The sequence below is a fragment of the Heteronotia binoei genome, chromosome 7, assembly GCF_032191835.1.
Source record: "Heteronotia binoei isolate CCM8104 ecotype False Entrance Well chromosome 7, APGP_CSIRO_Hbin_v1, whole genome shotgun sequence".
In the NCBI taxonomy this organism is placed as follows: domain Eukaryota; kingdom Metazoa; phylum Chordata; class Lepidosauria; order Squamata; family Gekkonidae; genus Heteronotia; species Heteronotia binoei.
Genome location: NC_083229.1, coordinates 86,876,617 through 86,898,028, shown reverse-complemented (window position 1 = coordinate 86,898,028; position 21,412 = coordinate 86,876,617). Strand labels below are relative to the sequence as shown.

The 21,412-nt window shown below is 40.3% G+C and overlaps 1 protein-coding gene across 2 annotated transcripts in view; it reads right to left on the bottom strand.

Moving 5' to 3' along the window:
* MTCL1 (microtubule crosslinking factor 1) overlaps positions 1–21,412 on the bottom strand; it is a 148,305-nt gene that overhangs the window by 110,991 nt on the left and 15,902 nt on the right. The gene's annotated exons all lie outside the window — the stretch shown is intronic.

The following is a 21,412-nucleotide window of genomic DNA, read 5'->3' as shown; positions in this document are numbered from 1 at the left end:
GGGGCCCTGATTGGCTGTTAGCTGATCTGCATACACACAAAAGGCATACAGGGGATTGGTGTTTGACACAAAAGGGCAGAACCTTAGCTCTCCCATCACACTACCACAGTCAGATACTGGTTTATGACAGAGATGGCAGCATTTGGAGGCTTAAAGAAAAAAGAATTTGGGATCATCAGCATCATCAAGACTTTGGATGATGCCAATCAATGGTCTCATATTAATATAAAAGAGCACATGCAAGATCACCAGGCTTGGAGGTCACAAGTTTCCATGTCCTTGACTCTGCTTCTCCAAAGAAAACTCTTTGCCAACAATCAGGAAAGTCCAAAACCAAAGGAGACCAGTTCCCCAAATTCTAAAACCCTACGCTAAACAATTCAACAGAATTGACCAGAACAAAAGTGGTCAACAGATTTAAGAGGTTCAAAAGGGATGCATCTGAAGCTGGAGATAATCCACCAATACAACTAATGCTGAGTCTCTGTCTCATAACCCAGCATGAAGCCTAGGGTGAAGGGACTATGGTGAGCATGGGGTTGCTTTGCCACCTCCTACTTTGGAGATAGATCAAGATGGGTAACTTATGTTAGTTTGTCTGTAGCAGTAGAGAAGAGTAAGAATCCAGTAACGCCTTAAAGATTACCAAAATGTGTGGTAGGATGTAAGTTTTCATGAGTCACTGCTCTGAAGTTATCTGAAGAACTGAACAGTGAGTCACCAAAGCTCATATCCTACCTATCCTGTCGATATTTCCACATCCCAACAGAACAATGCTTTTGCATTTGTGGCTCACCTATGATACAGAACCTCCCCCATTATATTCTATCCTGTCCACTCTATAATGCCCCCAGAATTAAATTTCTGTCTGGAGTACTAAGCTCCTTAAAAGCACGTTCAGAAACGGAAAAGATTATATTTCTGTTATCTGACAATGATGCTCATGTGTCCTATAGAGTCTCTTTGTTTGCCCCTGCAGCTAAGAAGATAAGAGCAAGACTAATATTAAATACTGTAACTTATTGAGGCTGGCCTTTCTGGAGAACTTTTAAGTTGTTAATTGGGAACTTTGTTGTTCATGTTTTGTTTTGTAACAGCCAATGGCTATACACAATAAATTTCTGACTGACTGACCAACAATGTTAATTAAAAGTCATTTAAAGTCTAGGCTATATTTTATGATGTTCATCAAACACAGATAGCATATCTATACAAGAAAAAGTGTGTGCAATGCATCTATATCACAGCATAATATCCATGTGAAAAACAGCACTGCCAAAATTCAGCACAAAGTTAAGTGTACAAAAATACATTGATTTAAATGGGTTTACAGGTATTTTTATGCTGGATTGTGCCCTGCATATGTGTAGTTCTAATACATTAGCAGAGGATATAGAGAACAAAGAATGTTGTATGACATCTTGAAAATAGTTCTAAAATATAAATAACTGATTTTGATAGAATGTTTATAGTTTTGAGCATTAGCTGAAAATTGTACTTTGCTAAATGTCTCTGCTATATATATCTATAAGATTTCACTACTTAGTCTTTCTCCCAGTTTCCAAGGAAAATAATGTGATATGAACTAAAAGTGTCCTTAGTTTTTTCAACTTATTGGCACTTGCAAATTGTGATTTTAGCACATGGCTTTTAATGTATGCAATTTTCTTTACTTTTGTTTATATTGCAAGCTACCTTGAGTTCTGTAAGGTAGAAAGGTAGTTGTCTGAAACTTACAACTCAATACTTAAAGCTATATACGCTATACTACTGACAACTGACATACTAAGCAGCTGCACATCTCATCCTACACACCTACTTCTGTTGTTTCCTTATATATTGGGATAGGGCAATAGCCTCCAACATATTTGACATATGTTCATTTGTACTCTTTAATCATAACCAGCCTACAAAACCCACTGAAATAAAAGAAGGAATCACTGTTGTTGCAATCAGAACAGTTCTTCGTGTGTCCAAGGGCCTATTTAGGTGTTACATTTGTTTTTCATAGGATATGTAAAGTCATGGAAAAATTATGCTTGAATTGTTTAGACAGGAGCAAATCCATAAACAGAAGGTCACCAAAATGTAGGACTTTGTTTATAGGATTATATCTGGGAATAATTAATCCTGATGTGATATTTTAAAGTGCTCACATGAAAAAGTTACCATGCAAGTATCAGAACACCTTTAGAGAACATGAAGAAATCAATGAATTTCACTTAGCCCAAATATATTGATTTAAGCTTTCTTTACCTAAGCAGTATGTCTTCTGTAGTAAACAATTGCTATTTTTTGGTGAGCATTTGTGTGTTTGTGCATGTACATGCCTGGAAGTCATGGCTGACTTCTGGCAATCCCTAGTGGGGCTTTGACATTTCAGAGAGGTGGCTTGTATGCCAGCCTCTGCATCCTAGCCCTGGTATTCCTTGGCTGTTTCCCATTCAAGTACTTGTCAGGTTCAGCCCTGCTTAGCTACCAAGATCTGATGAGATCAGGCTTGCCTGTGCTGTCCAGATCAGTGCAATCATCACTATTTTTGTTTGTCTCAGTGACCATTATAAGTAATATATGGGACATGTTGGGGTTTTTTGATAGGCAAACTGCCATTTAAAATGAACCTCAGGAATGATCTGGCGTGTGTGCTGTAGTGGTTAAAGTGTCAGACTAAGATCTGGGAGACCCAAGTTTGAATCCTTACTATGTCATGAGAGCTTGCAGGGTGATCAGTGCTTTTAGGGAAAAAGTTAGGAAAGCTAAAGCTCAGTATGAGCCAAAGATGCTAAAAACAACAAAAAAGGGTTCTTTTCTTATGTTCAGAGTAAGAAAAAGAGCAATGACCTGGTAGGCCCATTGCAAGGGCAGGAAAGTGAAATTGTAACAGGTAATGAAGAGAGAACAGAACTGCTCAATTCCTACATTTCCTCAGTCCTCTTCTGAGGGAAACAGTACTCAACACAGCAAAAACAGAACATATAAGGAGGGTATGAAGTTCCAACCTAGGATCAGCATAGGGGTAGTACATAAACTCCTAGTTTCTTTAAATAAAACTAAATCCTCAGGGCCAGATGAACTGAATCCAAAGGTTCTAAAGTGCTTGCGGATGTACTTTCTAAGCTGCCGGCTATTATTTTTGCAAATTCTTGGAGAACAGGAGAAGTGCCTGAAGATTGGAGGTGGACGAATGTTGTCCCCATCTTCAAGAAGGGGGAAAAGGAGAATCCAGGTAACTACTGACCCGCCAGCTTGATGTCTACACCTGGAAAAGTTTTGGAACAAATCATCAAACAGTCAGTCCTGGAACATTTAGAAAGGATGTTTGTGATTACTAAGAGCCAGCATGGGTTTCTCAAGAACAAGTCATGTCACACTAACCTGATCTCTATTTTTTTGAGAAAGTGACTACCTTGCTGGATCAGGGGAATGCTGTAGACATCGTTTATCTTGATTTCAGTAAGGCTTTTGATAAGGTTCCATATACTATCCTTGTTGACAAGCTGGTAAAATGTGGTTTGGATCCTGATACCGTTAGGTGGATCTGTAACTGGTTGACAGATAGCACCCAAAGAGTGCTTGTGAATGGTTCCTCATCCTCTTGGAAAGGAGTGACAAGTGGAGTGCCTCAAGGATCTCTCCTGGGACCTGTTTTGTTCAACATCTTTATAAATTATTTGGATGCAGGAATAGAGGGAATGCTTATTAAATTTGCCGATGATACTAAATTGGGAGGGGTTGCAAAAACAGCAGAAGACACAAACAGGATACAGGATGACCTTGACAGACTGGAAAACTGGGCTAAAACCAATATAATGAATTTTAACAGGGAGAAATGTAAAGTTCTGCATTTAGGTAGGAAAAATCCCATGCATGGTTATAGGATGGGGGAGACTTGTCATAGCAGTAGTATGTGAGAAAAGGATCTAGGGGTCTTACTGGACCATACGCTGAACATGAGCCAACAGTGTGATTTGGCGGCTAAAAAGGCAAATGCAATTTTGGGCTGTATCAACAGAAGTATAGTGTCCAGATCATGTGAAGTGATGGTATCGCTTTACTCTGCTCTGGTAAGACCTCACCTGGAGTACTGTGTTCAGTTTTGGGCACCACATTTTAAGGATATAGACAAGCTGGAATGGGTCCAGAGGAGGGCAATGAAGCTGGTGAGGGGTCTGGAGACCAAGTACTATGAAGAAAGGTTGAAGAAACTGGACATGTTTCACCTGGAGAGGAGATGGCTGAGAGATGATATGATCACCATTTTCAAGTACTTGAAGGGCTGTCATAGAGAGGATGGTGCAGAATTGTTTTCTGTGGCCCTAGAAGGTAGGACCAGAACCAAGGGTTGAAATTAAATCAAAAGAATTTCTGGTTCAACATTAGAAAGAACTTCCTGACCGCTAGAGCAGTTCCTCAGTGGAACAGGCTTCCTCGGGAGGTGGTGGGCTCTCCTTCCTTGGAGGTTTTTAAACAGAGGCTAGATGGCATCTGACAGCAACGAAGATCCTGTGAATTTAGGGGGAGGTATTTGTGAGTTTCCTGCATTGTGCAGGGGGTTGGATTAGATGACCCTGGAGGTCCCTTCCAACTCTATGATTCTATGACCTGGCACTAGTCACAAAGTCACAGCTTAATCTACCTTAAAGGGTTATTATAATGATAAAACAGAAGACAGGAGAACAACGTATACCACTTTGGGTCCCCAGTGGGGAAAAAGGCAGGGTATTAAGTAAATTTATGAATATTTCCCAGCTGTTCTGAAAATTATTTATGAATCTTTTTGGTACCTTGCTGTTCAAAGACATTCCTTAACTCTGTTCCCTTTTTTACCTCTGTCTTTCTCTTTTCTGTGCTCTATACAGCTCCTAGCACTAAATATTAGTTGCTGCAACAAAAGGATCCACTGTTGGATCTAGCATCAGTTTAATAACATCTAGGAACATAAAAATCATCATATTAGATAATCCATCCACACCTCACATTCCTCAGCTGAGGATGTCAGTACATTGCAGTATGTACCAATGAGATCATGTTTGTCTCAATGTCTTCATAGCCCAAATAATGAGGATTTAGCTCTCATCCAAAATATTTGCAATGTGGAAATTACAGCACAATTTATGTGGGAAGGAGAAGAGGAACTGAGATTATTTTAAGGCACCATTTGACTCTTTCAATTCTGGATAGTTTCCTTTGCACAGGAAGAGTAAATTTAGCTTCATATAGTGATAACTTCCTGAAATCTCCTATAGGCCTACCCCAAATACTGCTTCAACTCACCCCTCAGATGTTCTGTCTGTCATCAGCAAGAACACACCTAAGCATACTTCCTGTGAGTGGGCTGCAGAGAAATGTGGAAGATATACATGAGGGGGATTCTCTCAGAAGATGATGTGGGGGAGAGGATGACTTGTAGTACTTAAGATTGAACAATTTAAGGGCACCACAGTATTTCTGTGAGGACTGGACATATTTATGTTTCTAGGTCAATTGCAGAAAAACAAGAAACCCGGGTTTTTTCTTAACAGCTGTACACAGGGCTTTTTTTTAATAGCAGGAATTCCTTTGCATATTAGGCCACAGACGTAGCCAATCCTCCAAGAGCTTACAATAGGCCCTGTACTAACAGCCCTGTAAGCTCTTGGAGGATTGACTGCATTGGTTCTGTGGCCTAATATGCAAAGGAGTTCCTGTTACAAAATAAAACCTGGCTGTACACCCCAGTTTGGCAAGCACTGCCTCATCCACTGTCCTCTTCTGTGCTCTGTGGGGTTCACTGCCACTCTCTTATTCATCCCAGCAGCTCTAGAGCCAGCATCAGGTAGTGGTTAGACTGTCAGACTAAGATCTGGGAGACTCAGGTTTGAATCCCCACCATGTCACGGAAGCTTACTGAGTGACCTTGGGCCAGTCACACATTGTCAGCCCAATGAACCTCACAGGGTCCTTGCGAGGTTAAAATGGAGAAGGGGAGAATATTGTAAGCAACTTTGGGTCCCTCTTAGGGAGGAAAGTGAAGTACAAATGAAATAAATAAACTTGTGTGTCCTACATCAGAGTTGGGAAATTCATGGAAATTTTGGGACAAAGCCTAAGGGAGAGTTTGGTGAGGGGATAGAACTTAGCAGGGATGTGATGTCATAGATGCCTCTCATGCTACCATTCACTCCAGGGGAACCTGATCTCTGTCATCTGGACATCAGTTAAAATTCTGGGAGAACTCCAGGCCACACCTGGAAGTTGGAAACCTAAGTCCCATCCCTTCATCACACTGGCTTCATGATGACTTGTTAGATGCCAGAAACCAATGTAACCTGAAGACCCTACCCCTATGGCAATCATACTACACAAGCACTGGACAATATTCTCAGCCCTCTCAGAGTGAGTTGCATTCTGAAGGCAGTAAGGCTAAATCAGAAGTGTGTCTGTGGTGGGGCTAACCCCATCCTCCAAATCCCAATCAAACAAAGAAACAGTTGTGACATGATCCACACAATTACTGAACAACACTGGCATACAAAAAACCAAGTCATAAGAATGGTGTTTGCCAACTCACTTGATCTAGCAAGCTGCTTTTGTCTTTATAAGCTGCACTGACAGACCAGAGTCACAAGCAGAGCTGTTCTACCCAATGCATGCAAATGAGAGGAACAAGAGTATAAATTAGACTGCAATGGTGCAGTGGTCAAGCAAGAATAAGAGAGCTGGCAATCCACCAATGGAGCAGTGAAATGCACAATGGTCACTGCAGCTGTTGGTCATACTGCAGCAGATGGATGGACTCCAGTCACAGTGCAGTGCCTACCAAGTGTCTAACCCGGCTGGATGGCTGCCTGCAAAGAGTCTTATCAGACAGAGGAGTGATATGGGAAATGCTATATTTACATCAAGCTTTGTTAATCTTGAAGGCAAAACTTTGACCTTGAAAGTACGTCCTTGAAAGTATATGAACACTGAGGTTTACAAAGTCTTTCTAATATTGGTCCTGGGCTGGATTATTGCAATGCAGTTCCTGACTACCATTCTGACAATTATTCAGCAGAAATGGTTTTCCAGTCAAACACTGTGCATCTTAGCAACAGGTGTTAAAGCTTCACATTTACTTATACTAACTCCTGAAAAATCCAAAAGAGCTGTTTAGTCAAACATCGAAAACTTTAATATTTATTGAGTTTTATATAGAAATGACACTTAAATACATAATGTGGGCGACTAAAATATCAAAGTACTTAAGAATGTCACACATTTGTTTCCAAAGGGGTCAATCTGGAAAATTTATTTTTCTTCTCTGCTACGTTATTCATTCAGTAACAAAACAGTGGATAATAGCTGGTATATGCTTTCACGGCTCTGTGTTGAGACCTTATTTTTCATTCAAGAACCAGCAGAAGGAGGAAACAATATTCTGCTGCCTAGTGGCCTTCTGAGGGCAGGTGTAAAAAAAAGCAGAATGAGGGTGAAAAAAAAATCCAGAAATGGATAAATGTATTTTTAAAATAACTGGGGGTGTAACTGTTCCCACAGCCCTTTGACCTGAAAATTAAAATGCTTTCCACATGAAAAACTTTTCCAGATGCTTGAGTGCTCCATTAGTATAGAAATTGGAAAGAAAGGAAATCATTCCTCTTTTCCTAATAGCCGCTCACTGTGAAAATAGATCTCATTTAACACAAATACTGAGCTAAAAACATTTCAAAGCTATATCCAAAGCAGATGACAGAGTGGTTGGCTTTGTTTCATTCCTTTCGTCTTCAGTTTAAAATCTTTGTGCACCATTCAGGTTCTTGAATTATTCTTATGCTGAATCTTTTGTCTTCTCTGTCCTACATGCATCACAAAACAATACTGAAAAGATTGCATTCACCAGTCCCCAAACACTTAAAAAAAAGAGGACTCAGCTTTCAGAACAGAAAAGTATTTTGTGGGGGTTTAACTATAGGAATTCATTTTGGAAATCCTTGAGAGAAGGAGGAGTCATTTGATTCAAGCAATAGGTATACCAAGCACAGCTGACCTCTTGTTCTGTACTCACAGATCTGTTCTGAAGAAATTCTCATTTTAAAAAAAAAAATCTGTCTTTTCACAATGTCTCCATTTCATAGATGGTTGATGGATCCTTTTGAAGCTTAGTCTTTCCAATTTAGAATACAAAAAAATAAAAGGTATCACTTTAACCCCTGAAGCCAATCCAATGAACAGTTTCCACATATGGATGACTTCCACTACCAGTACATATATTATGGAATTTGCTTTCCATCTTTTAGTTCCTTCCAGCAGCAGTTCAAGAGTCAGCTCTTTCACTGAATTTTTGTAACATAAGGTTAGATGAGCTGGGCTTCTAGTTGGGGGGGGGGGCTGCAAATTCTTGGGCTATATCATTTTCTGTTTTTAATACTATTGCAAACCATTATGAAAGCATTTCTATATAAGAATATATAAGAGTAAATGAAATTAAAAGGCTGATACAGGTATTGGACTTAACCAAAAATGCAAACTCTGGTTTGGGACATACCTGGAGATTTGAGCGTGAAGCCTAGAGGGACAGGGATTGGGAAGGGAAGGGGCTTCCATGGGATACCATGTCATAGAGTCCAATCTCCAAACCAACCATTTTCTCTAGGGAAACTGATCTTTATTGGCTGGAAGTCAACTGCATTACCAGATATCCAGGCCCAACTTGGAGTCAATCTAGGCACAGAGACCTTAATGGAAAATCCATTTCACATTTTCTTTGCAGCCTTGCAAGTCCAGAATTGCTTCCTGCTTCAACCTACAAAGACAAGGAAGAAGGAGCTGGGAACTTCAGCAGCCTTGGAGCTTCAAAGGCTGAGGACAAGAGGGGGAGGGGGAGAAAAGAGCCCTGCATGCCTGATTAAAGCCTTGGACATGCCAGTTTTGGCCTGCAGGCTGGACACTTGATACCTATGTGCTGGGAAAAACCAACATTTGTTTATTTCATCATTATGTGAGCAGTTAAAGATTATCCAGTATTATTACAGTGGGCTGCATTCAAATTAATAAGCAATTAAGACATGTTTGTCTATTTCAACAAGCCTAATCTATGAAAGAACTACAAAATTATTATTGTATATAATGCTTCAATAATTAAGCAGGTAACTAAGTTGTTCAGGATGGTAAGAACCAAGGAGGTCTGTAAAATGGTCCAGAGGGATCTGTCTAGGCTGGGCAAGTGGGACATCAACATGGCAAATGAGGATCAGCGTGAGCAAGCTCAAAATAATGCACACTGGAGTCAAAGATTCTAACTGTAAGTAGTACTGGCAGTAACTGACCAGGAGAGAGATCTTGGAGTTATGGAGAGGAGGAGGAGGAGGACATTTGATTTATACCCCACCCTTCACTACCCAAAGGAGTCTCAGAATGGCTTACAATCTCCTTTCCCTTCCGCTCCCCACAACAGACACCCTGTGAGCAATATTCCCTCTAAGCTGTGGAGTCTTATGAGCAAAAATTTTACTTTGTGAACTACTAGCATTAAAGTTGTGAGCTACTGCATAAATTAGCGGAGTCATTATCTGGGGTCATTTTTCCTGAGCTAAGACAAAAATGTGAGCAAGAGGCTAGAAAACTGTGAGCTAGCTCACATTAACTCAGCTTAGAAGGAACACTGCCTGTGAGGTAGGTGAGGCTGAGAGAGTTCTCCAAGAACTGATCTTTGAGCAGAACAGCTCTGAGAGAGTTATGACTGACCCAAGGTCACTCCAGCAGTTGCATGTGGAAGAGTGGAGAATCAAACCCGGTTCTCCCAGATAAGAATCTTTGCTTTTAACCACTACACCAAACTGACTCTCACTGAAGATGTCAACTCCAGTGCAACTGCAATAAAAATGGAAAATGCTATGCTGGGGATTATTAGGAAGAGGGCTGAAAACAAATCAGCAAGCATAATGATGCTCCTATATAAATCTATGGTGGGGCCTCATTTAACTCTGAGGTTTAACTTTAAGGTTTTTTAACTCTAAGGTTCTGATCGCTGTAACTCAAAAAAGATACTGTAGTATTGGGAAAGGTAAAGAAAAGGAGAACTAAAATCAGGACTTTTTTGGCAGCAGGAATTCCTTTGCATACACCATCATGTAGGCAATCCTCCAAGAGCTTACGGTAGATCCGGTAAGAAGAACCTGTAAGCTCTTGGAGAATTGGCTACATCAGGGCTGTGTGGCCTAACATACAAAGGAGTTCCTGCTACAAAAAAGCCCTGACTAAAATGATTAAGGGGGATGAAACACCTTCTCTGTGAAGAAAGGTTAAAGAGGTTAGGATTTTTTAGTTGGAGAAATGATGAATGAGGGGTGACTTGATGAGGGGTGACCAGACTTTTTAAAAAGCTGTTTTATAGTCTGTACCTGAGAAGAGTTTTATTGGTTCATTTTAGACTTCTCTATTGTTTTTATGCCATGGTTTATTTGGACTGGGATTGTTTTTAATATAGTTATTGAATAATTTATGCTATTGACTTGTTTTTATTGTTGTTTTTATGGTGTTTTTAATGGATTTTTAGAATTTTCTTGGTTTATTTGTTTTATTGGTTTATTGATTTGGTTTATTTGTTCAGCTGAGAGCCATCTCAGCCAGGCCTGGAGAGGCAGCATACATATTTTCTAAATAAATTATTCATTCATTGTTTCCACAGAAGTAAACTCTTCCTATGCTTGCTTTCTTTCTGTTGCCCCCCACAAAGACACAAATGACTCATTTCATTAAAGTCCCTCCTCAAAAGCTACTTTTTCTGTAAAGACAGGCCTTGGATTAGGTGGGAGCTCACAGGAGAGCAGCTCCTGAACCTTTCTGAGATTTCCATCTCCTCCTTCTGAGAGTTCCACCTCCTTGTCCATTGAATAGTATGTGCAGCTGCATAACAATCCCTGGATGAGTTCCACCACTTATTTTTCTACAAAATGATCCCTGTGTAAAGACATTGGCACAGCTCCTCCGCATCAAAACAGTTAAGCCTAAGTAAGTAGCATGGAAATTAATACATTTTCTTCTCTGCTTCCACCTCCCTCCTAAGGGTTGGAACATGCTTTTGATACTCTTTAAAACACCATGAATACAATATAAAAAGTCAATGCTTGTTTTGATATTTTCAGACTTCTTCAAAAGTTGTAAAGTAACTTCTTTCTTTAGTAAACAAAGGCATTAATATAAAACATTCAGAACACTATATTCCCTTGCTTTTGTCATATTTTTTCCAATGCTACAGGAAGCCCTATAGCTGACCAGTAGTGAAAACTTTCTTTGTGTGCCTGCTACAAACAATGCACAATCTGGGAGCCTTCATAAGATTAGAAAAATCTCAATAAACTATCTGTTGTTACTTAGACACTCTGCCTCTTATTTGTTCCTCACCTCATGGGAAAGCAATTCAGATACACAGATCACATTACTGTAGTGTAGATACAAACTGAAAACATTTAGTATTTATGAGCCAAAGAGAAAGGTCACACAGCGCAGAATACTGTGCTCTGCATTTGCTTAGAATAAGAGCTCATGAAACCATCAAGTGGTGGTAGCATGTTTCAAATAGATTGCTTCCTACTTTATTCAACTGACTGGTAAACTGGCTTCTTCCGGCCATAGCACTGCTAAGACGTTGTGAGTCTGTCATCATAAAATGCTCCAAAAGGGAAACCTCATGTAAGCATAGAAGGGATTTTGTGATGTTGGCAGAGAGGAATGCAGAGAAGCATTTCTGTTGTGCTCTGTGCTTCCTCAAGAGTATTCACATCATCGCCAGATAGTTGGCATTACTGGGAAAAACTGAAGTGAATTCCACATGGGGAAGTCCTTCAGAGTGCATGTTCTGTTGATGGGAGTGAGTGCAGAAAAGGTAGAGTATTAAATGTAGTTTGCTTTTTGCACATTCACAGTCTTCCATGTATTATTATACATAACGAAAAAAGGAAAGGTCCCCTGTGCAAGCACCAGTCATTTCCGACTCTGGGGTGATGTTGCTTTCACAACGTTTTCACGGCAGACTTTTTACGGAGTGGTTTGCCATTGCCTTCCCCAGTCATCTACACTTTCCCCCCAGCAAGCTGGGTACTCATTTTACTGACCTTGGAAGGATGGAAGATTGAGTCAACCTCAAGCCGGCTACCTGAAAACCCAGCTTCCGCCAGGTATCGAACTCAGGTTGTGAGCAGAGCTTAGTACTGCAGCTTTAACACACTGTGCCACGGGGTTCTTATTATTATACATAAGGCCTGCTTAAAATACGTTTGGTCATAATCCCTAACCACAAAAAGAGATGCCTTACTTTTGCTTTCCTGCTGACCCTGATACTTTCATACAGCCCCCCTCCCCCCAAAAAGAGACAGATTTATCAGATGCTCAATATGGCCACTACACAGAAAATAAATCCCCCTTTCTTCCTGATTACACAATCTCATTCATTTCTTCCTAAACTGTCTTATAACATTCATGTCAAATCATTCTGCAGCTGCTACCCCATCCCTAATCCTCCCTTGCTTTGTTTCTTTGAACACGGCTACCCTTTCCAAAGCCACTTGAACCTCACCATTGGTCTCTGTCTTGTTCTCTTTGCTGGCATTAAGTTCCTGGGACAAAGAAAGATTATACCAAAACACACACTAGGCAGATGTAAAAATCTAGCAGCTTTACTGGGGAAAGAGAAACAGATTCCATGTATTTTCAATGCTTTTTGTGAAATGTGGAACAGGAGAAAATCAATTTAGTTAGCAGGTTTTCTAGAATGGACTGGTTTTAGCAATATTGTACCTGTATTTAAAATATGTATGTCCTTCCCTTATCTCACACTCAAAGCATAAAACAAAGCAACAACAAACTCCAAACATTTAACACAATTCATCAACAACATAAAAGCAATACACAAGATAATAACAAACACAGCCAGATCTGACAAACATTTACCCTCCACCAAGTGCCCTCTGAAATATAACCATTTTACACACCTTTCTGAATACAGTAAGTGAAAGTGCTTCTTGCATGAATTCTGGTAAATCTTTCAGTGACGACCTACCACAGAAAAAGATCATGAACTCACTATTGCCAGATGGGCTTTCCAAAAGAGGGCACTACAAGGAAAAGGCTGTCTGAAGATTACAGTTGATGCACAGGAGTATACTGGAAGATCTGGTTGGGTGGGTATTATCAAAATTATTTTTTTAACCATTAGGGCCAGATCTCAGATCCCAAAGCATGGATGAGATGCTAACTATACAGCTGAGATATCCATCTGGGCTTAATGACCTGGCTCTCCTGGAGGACCAAGAGAAAGGAAGGGATTTTTACCAATCCCACACTCCCACTACTGTTTTGGGGGCATCCCTTGTCCCATAGGAACAGTAATTCTGGGGGAATTCTGGACCGCAGTAGGATAGATAAAATGAGAAAGCCATATTCTTCCACAAAAGCCAATCCAGTCATTACAGGGCATGGAAAATTTTAGAACCCCTACAAAGGCATTTACATTCTCCCCTAAATCTCTACCAAAATCTTTAATCGCTAGAGCTCTCCCATTTTATAATGGGTCTTGGTGTTATATACTTCCCAAATCATTACAGTAGTAGTAATATATGAGTTAATTTCCTTTAGGATGATTACTGTCAAGTTATAGTGCATTTTTAAAACCAGGATTTCTTGGGTGGGGGTGGGGGTGACTATTTACCAAATATACATGTTGAGTATGGAAGAACAGACAGGCAGGCAGACAGCATTAACGTTATCAGAATACCAAAACAAACAAGGGGTTTTTGGAAGACGTCAAATTACTATCATCAAAATTATCATTATCAAAATTAGACTGCAACTATTACGGTCAGATTCAATATGCCTATTGTAGCAGGAAAATAACAGAGCCGCACACATTACTGGTATGAAGTGTGGTTTTTTACTTCTGGTACCAAAAGCAAGGTCCAGTTGAGCAGCATACTGAACCTCCCCCCCCCCCCCCCCCCGATCATCAGACCGTCTTTGTAAGCACAAAGCAAGCTTAGCAGGCAGGCTCACAAGTTTATCTGATTCAACATTCCCCACCCCCTTGCAACTCCTTCTAGTACTTTCCAATCCTCCTGTCTCTTCCTTTATCAGCTCCAGCAAGAAGCTTCTCAGTGAGGCCCCTTTGTCTTATCCTAATACACATCTGTGAACACACCCACTGAAGGCTGTCTGTGCTTCTAACGAACATTGCATCAGACACCCTCGTTTTGAAGGCAGAAGCTTTCATCATTATTATAGGGGTATTCATTCATTATTCAGGGGTCCCCCTTCACTATGAGAATAGTGGATCCTCTATACTTAAAAAATTAGCTGAAAAACAGTAGCTACATTCTAATTCCCAACTACTTTCCCCAGGGGAGTAACTGTCAACCATAGTGTCCATTTATAAAACACCCTCTATCTATTAGATAAACAAAAGACAAGGAAACAGGTCATTTCCATAGCTGAGACCAGATGACAACAGTCTTTTTATAATCCTGCCAAATAAATGCTGAAGAGCAGTCAACCCCAGCATGTGCATAAAGAAAAAAAATCACTCATAAACACAGATAATGAAAAAAAAAATCCAAAATTGTGCAAACAAATTGATGTATTCACCCAGTTTCTGAACAAAAATATATACTTATTTTTAAAATGGCAGAAAAAATCCTGAATGTTCATTAATTTTCAGTTCAATTTCAGTTTAATTTTCAGTTTCAATATATATTTAATTTAGATATATTTCAATGTAAAACACTTCAAACATTTTTTAAAAAATGCTCTCTCTGCATACAGATCTGCCAAGAGCCACCACAGGCGTCCAAAGAAAGATTCCACCTGGGCATTTCATATGACCCTGATCCAAAACCAAATATCATTACAAAACAAATGATTTTTGCTTGCTGTTAGCATGAATCTAGGGTAATAAAAGAATTGGCCTGTCTGTCCATCTGGTTTTTAATTTTTTTATTTATTTACTGTATTTATATCCCAGCTTTCTCCTCAAGTGTGGATAGGGTTGCCAGCTCTGGACAGGGAAATACCTGGAGATTTTGGTGGCAGAGCCTAGGGAAGGCTAGGTTTTGGGGACAGGAGGAACCTTAGCTGGATATAATGCCATAGACTCCCTCCTCCAAAGCAGCTGCTTCTCCAGAGAAATCATTTTGGTCATCTGTAATAGCAGGAGATCTCCATGTGCCACCTGAAGGTTGGCAACCCAAAATGGAGACCCAAAGCTACCTACATCATTCCCCTCCATTTTATCCTCACAGAATCCTGTGAAGTAGGCTAGGCAGAGAGCATGTGACTAGCCCAGTTCACCCAGTAAGCTTCTATGGCAGAATAGAGATTACATCCTGGGTTTCCCAGATCCTAGACATTGTAACCACTACATCACATCAGTTACAGAAAATTACAGAAGTTACATCCTGGGTTTTCCAGATCCTAGACATTCTAACCACTACATCACATTAGTTACAGAAAATTACAGAAGTTACATCCTGGGTTTTCCAGATCCTAGACATTCTAACCACTACATCACATCAGTTACAGAAGATTGTTTTTTTCCTCCTCTAAGGCAGAAATATTTCAAGAATACTGATTCACTAGCATATCTCATTATCTCCTGACTATTATCAGATTTTTGGTAATGGCCTAGTGAGGGTATTAATGTCCTGATAGCAGGATCAGAAATTTGTTTCCATCCCATCCCAACATTCAGGAATCCAGAAACAGCCAGAAGCAGTTTTCTAAAAGAAAAGTCATCTGCATATACTGGAGAACCTGTTGCATTTGCTACGCAGAACCAAAGACAGACAGTGTTCTGGGTCAAATACTGAGAAGGGGATTAAAAAAACTCATTTCCAAGACAAACTCAAGACAAGGTCTCAACTAAGGTCAAGGAAAACTGGCAATTGTGAAAACAGAAGTCCTCTACCCACTACATAGTTAATGAGTTTCACTGTTTGTTAAAGATTATTTCATCCTGACATGTGCCAGATTTCTTTACAATTTATCCCTGTAAACCACCTTTGGACAATAAGAATCTAGGTCCTCACTGCATAGATAGGAATAGGGCTCAAAGCAATAATCATTCCCTGGTTTTAGGAAGGAAAAGCCTTTTGGATAACTGTCCACCACAAACCTGTTTCAACTACTTAACTGTGACCTAATACATTTATCATCCTATATTATGACAGTTTCCAAAATTCAAAATTTGATAGTCATCATAGTGTAGTGATTAAGAGTGGCAGATTCTTATCTGGAAAACCAGGTTTTTTGATTACCCACTCCTCCACATGAAGTCACAGTTCTTTCAGAACTCTCTCAGTCCCATCTACCTTACAAGGTGCCTGTTGTGGGGAGGGAAAGAAAAGGTGATTGTAAGATTTTGAAATTTTTATTTTTCAAGAAAAAGAGGGGGAAAGGGAAGTGGAAATAGAAAAGTGATAATACATCTATCAAGAAAAATAGAATATATTCTGCATATCACTATATCATTCAAATAAAAGAAAGTTTCATCATATTGTTACACGCTTAACTCTCTTCACAGTAGTCATATAGCATTGTACTGTAAGTTCTCACTTAAATTATCAATTCAGCTCGTATTTCAGGAAAGGTGATTGTAAGCCTCTGAGACTCCTTAAGGTAGAGAAAAGCAGGGTATAAAAACCAGTTCCTCTTGATATTACAAGCCATAGCAATCTGGAAAGATTTTTTTTATTTTCTTTTTTCCTTTCCCCCCCTTTCTAATACAGAACTCTTTTGTGAAATAAAGAAACTGTTACAAAGCACTTCAAATACATCACTCCATACAATACATGGAGAGAAAAAGAAGTTTCCCTCCTTAAACATCCTTAGAAAGGCTGGAAAAAGCAGAGTTACACTTACATGTAACTATTGTTTATCAATGTCTTCTGTGCAGACACACATTGAGCCTGCACCTGTGTGAGCCAACTATGGACAGATTTCCTTCCAGCTAAAAAGCTTTCTGAGGGGCGCCCCTCCCCCTCCAGAGCTGATACAAACGATTTTTCCTGCCCAAACTATCACATGCCTTGGAGGTGGGACGCCCCCTTTCCCTCAGTTCCTGCCAGGCCAGCACAAGCAAACACACTACTAAGCACAATATGCAAGAGGTCACAGGGAGGCAGGAAGAAGGGAATGCATGTCAGCACAGAAGACTTTGATGAACAACAGTTACAGCTTTGTCCAATGTATAGCTACATATGACTGTTTTTTGTTATTTCTGTATCTGGTTTATCTGTTCATTTATTTATAATCTGATATATGCCAATAAAGGCTTTTGATTGATTGATTGATTGATCAGTTACAGATAAGTACAACGCTGTTTTCATCTTCCATCTTTGGTGCAGCTCCACATTAGCAAGCAACTCACTGAAGGTGGCAGGGCGAGGTTCGCATTGGAAAAGAAACTGGAGAACTGCTTTGCCCACATATGCATCCTTCCTTGCTTGCAGGTTCAACACATAATGCTAAACAAATTGTCTTCCACCGATCATGTTGCAGTTTTGCAAATGTCCACCAGTAGGACCTTCCTATGGAATGCAGCCAAGGAGCCTTGTGTCCTTGTGAAATGTGCCTTAATGTCTAATGGATATGGTTGTCCAGCTGCTTCATAGGAGGAACAGATGGCAGTTCTAGAGAGGATTGAGAAGAAGCAGCCCTCCCCTTCTCTGGGCCTCAGTAACAAAATAATTCATCTGGAATGGTTTTGTTCTCTCACTGTAGCATAACAGAGCCCTTCTGACATTCAGAGTATGAATGCCTTTCAGGAGTAGTGAACCCATGTTGCCTTGGGGTGAAGTGCTGCTTTGGGGTGGAAAGTGAAGAAAAAACACTAAGAGAATGTGGTTTGGCGATTCTTCTTGATCATAGACAGGAACTCATTTGTGGCATGAGAGAAAAAGCTAGATCCCTTGAAAGGGAAGTCCTCAACCCTGCAGCATGTCTCTAAGGGGAGAGCAGTTACACACAGCCAGGAATGTTGTCTCAGGGCAACAGCTGAGGCTGAGGGTCTTGCTGCCACATCAGCTGCACGTCTGCGTGCATTTATCTCCTGCTTGGAAAGCCTAACTGCTTCAGACTGGATAACCTTGACCAAGGAAGTTGGCTCTTCTGGAATAGCGTTTAGGTCAGGGGTGGACAACTGCGGCTTGGGAGCCACATGTGGCTCTTTCACACATATTGTGTGGCTCTCACACTGCCACCCTGTTGGTCAGCATGGAGAAAGCTGGGGTACTTGTTTTTCTTTCATGCCAGGTAACTCATTGTTTGTTTGGGACTGGGTTTCTTGTGACAGAACACTAAGTAATTAGTTGACAAAAATATTTTTGTGATCAATAATGCAGATGAAAACCACGAAGTTGTACAACTCCCTATTACTTGCTATGCCATGCATCAAATCAAGACATTTTTAAAGCATTATTCTTAGACACCAAAACTATATAAACAGGCCAAAAACAGAAGTGCACAACAAATTGTTTTTTCATTAATACATATTAAAGCTCCAGGAAAATTTAATCAAAATCACAAAAATATTAGGAACATTATAAAAGAGGATAAAGCTGTGCACCAGTTATCTCAGACTCATTGCCTGAAAGATTTAATAAGAAATTACCCCAGCTCTCTAAATCTAACCATCACTCAGATGATAAATACTTCTTTATGTTTAAATGTTCCAGGTCAATTCAGCTTTAAAGTGACTCAGGACTACAGTTTGTCAGGACTTTAAAGTGACTCAGGACTACATTTTCTGTGATGGCAAAGGACCAAAGATATGATAGGAGGAAAGTTGTGAAGGGTTATCTTCTTTCATCAAATCATATGGCCATCCTCTTCTTTTCAGGCATTTTCAATTTAATTACAACTACTACAGTTCTTACATTGTAAACAGGGCTCTTTTTGAGCCCTGTGGTGCAGAGTGGTAAAGCTGCAGTACTGCAGTCAGACCTGCTCATGACCTGAGTTCAATCCCAGTGGAAGCTGGTTCAAGTAGCTGGCTCCAGGTTCAAGTAGCTGGCACCAGCCTTCCATCCTTCCGAGGTTGGTAAATTGAGTACCCAGCTTGTTGGGGGGAAAGTGTAGATGACTGGGGAAGGCAATGGCAAACCACCCCATAAAAAGTCTGCCGTGAAAACGTTGTGAAAGCAACATCACCCCAGAGTTGGTGCTTGCACAGGGGCTACCTTTACCTTTTTTTTTTTTTTTACCATTTTTATTACAGCTCTTACATTGTAAACAAGGCTTTTTTTGGTAGAAAAAACCCAGTAGGAACTCATTTGCCTTGATGCCAAGCCAGCCTGAACTGTGTTCCTGTGTGTTCCTATTCAAAAAAAGCCAATTGTAAATAAAACAGACATATTCTATGCCTGATACACAATGTCAATATTATTATTCCTCAAATACAAAATGTTATTTGTATATAACATCAGTTTCTCTTATACGTGGCAGAAGCATCTCCAAATCTGTGAGGAACTAAGCAGAGATTGTGTCTAACAGGTCTCAGCTAACAACTCTTTTAAATCCACCACTCTGTATTCAATCCTACTATGGGAAAATTACATAAAACAAAAAGCTTATTTAAAAAAAAAACAGCACGAAACTATACTCTGATCTAACAAAGAAAACTCATGCACACATCACCAGCAGCACTAATTATCTGTTCAGCAGTCAGGGGAGGCAAGATGTGACATACAGTAACAGGTATGTACCCCCCTGCCAAGCAAGACAGTGCCTAAATCAGGAACAGTGAAATACTAGATTGCAAACATCCTAGGCAGAAGGGAAAAGGACTGTATCCAAAGAACTATGCATAAAAGGAAAACACCTGCAAACACAGTTCCATGAATGCTTATGCAAGAAAGTTCACAAAGTGCTATAACAGGTAGATTCTGTAACAATCATTGTTTCTGTTGTTTAGTCATTTTTGTGACCAGAAATACATTTTGAATTTTGCTTCATTTTCCCCCATCACAAAGCAAGCAAGCATGAGGAATAAGCTACTCCTAAAGAACATAAAAGAAGCCATGTTAGATCAGGCCAATGGCCCATCCAGTCCAACACTCTGTGTCACACAGTGGCAAAAAAAAATTATTATAAATATATTCACTGCCACCTCCTTTGGGTGAAAAAGTACTTCCTTTTATCCGTTTTAACCTGTCTGCTCAGCAATTTTATTGAATGCCCACGAGTTCTTGTATTGTGAGAAAGGAAGAAAAGTACTTCTTTCTTTACCTTCTCCATCCCATGCATTATCTTGTAAACCTCTATCATATCACCCCGCAGTCGACGTTTCTCCAAGCGAAAGAACCCCAAGCGTTTCAACCTTTCTTCATAGGGAAAGTGTTCCAGCCCTTTAATCATTCTAGTTGTCCTTTTCTGGACTTTCTCCAATGCTATAATATCCTTTTTGAGGTGCGGCGACCAGAACAGCACACAGTACTCCAAATGAGACCACACCATCGATTTATACAGGGGCATTATGATACTGGCTGATTTGTTTTCAATTCCCTTCCTAATAATTCCCAGCATGGCGTTGGCCTTTTTTATTGCAAACGCACACTGTCTTGACATTTTCAGTGAGTTATCTACCATGACCCCAAGATCTCTCTCTTGGTCAGTCTCTGCCAGTTCACACCCCATCAACCTGTACTTGTAGCTGGGATACTTGGCCCCAATGTACAGTACTTTGCACTTGGCCACATTGAACCGCATCTGCCACGTTGACGCCCACTCACCCAGCCTCAACAGATCCCTTTGGAGTTCCTCACAATCCTCTCTGGTTCTCACCACCCTGAACAATTTAGTGTCATCCGCAAACTTGGCCACTTCACTGCTCACTCCCAACAAGTTAAAGAGCATGGGACCCAGTACCGAGCCCTGCGGCACCCCACTGCTTACCGTCCTCCACTGTGAAGACTGCCCATTTATACTCACTCTCTGCTTCCTATTACTCAGCCAGTTTTTGATCCACAAGAGGACCTGTCCTTTTACTCCATGACTCTCAAGCTTTCTAAGAAGCCTTTGATGAGGAACTTTATCAAAAGCTTTCTGGAAGTCAAGGTAAACAACATCTATTGGGTCTCCTTTGTCCACATGTTTGTTCACCCCCTCAAAGAAATGTAACAGGTTAGTGAGGCAAGATCTTCCCTTACAGAACCCATGCTGAGTCTTCCTCAATAACCCGTGTTCATCAATGTGCCTACTCATTCTGTCCTTGATAATGGTTTCTACCAACTTTCCCAGTATTGAAATCAGACTGACTGGCCTATAATTCCCCGGATCTCTTCTGGAACCCTTTTTAAAGATGGGGGTGACATTTGCTACCTTCCAGTCCTCAGGAACAGAGGCAGATTACAATGAAAGATTACAGATTTTTGTTAGAAGATCCACAAGTTCAACTTTGAGTTCTTTC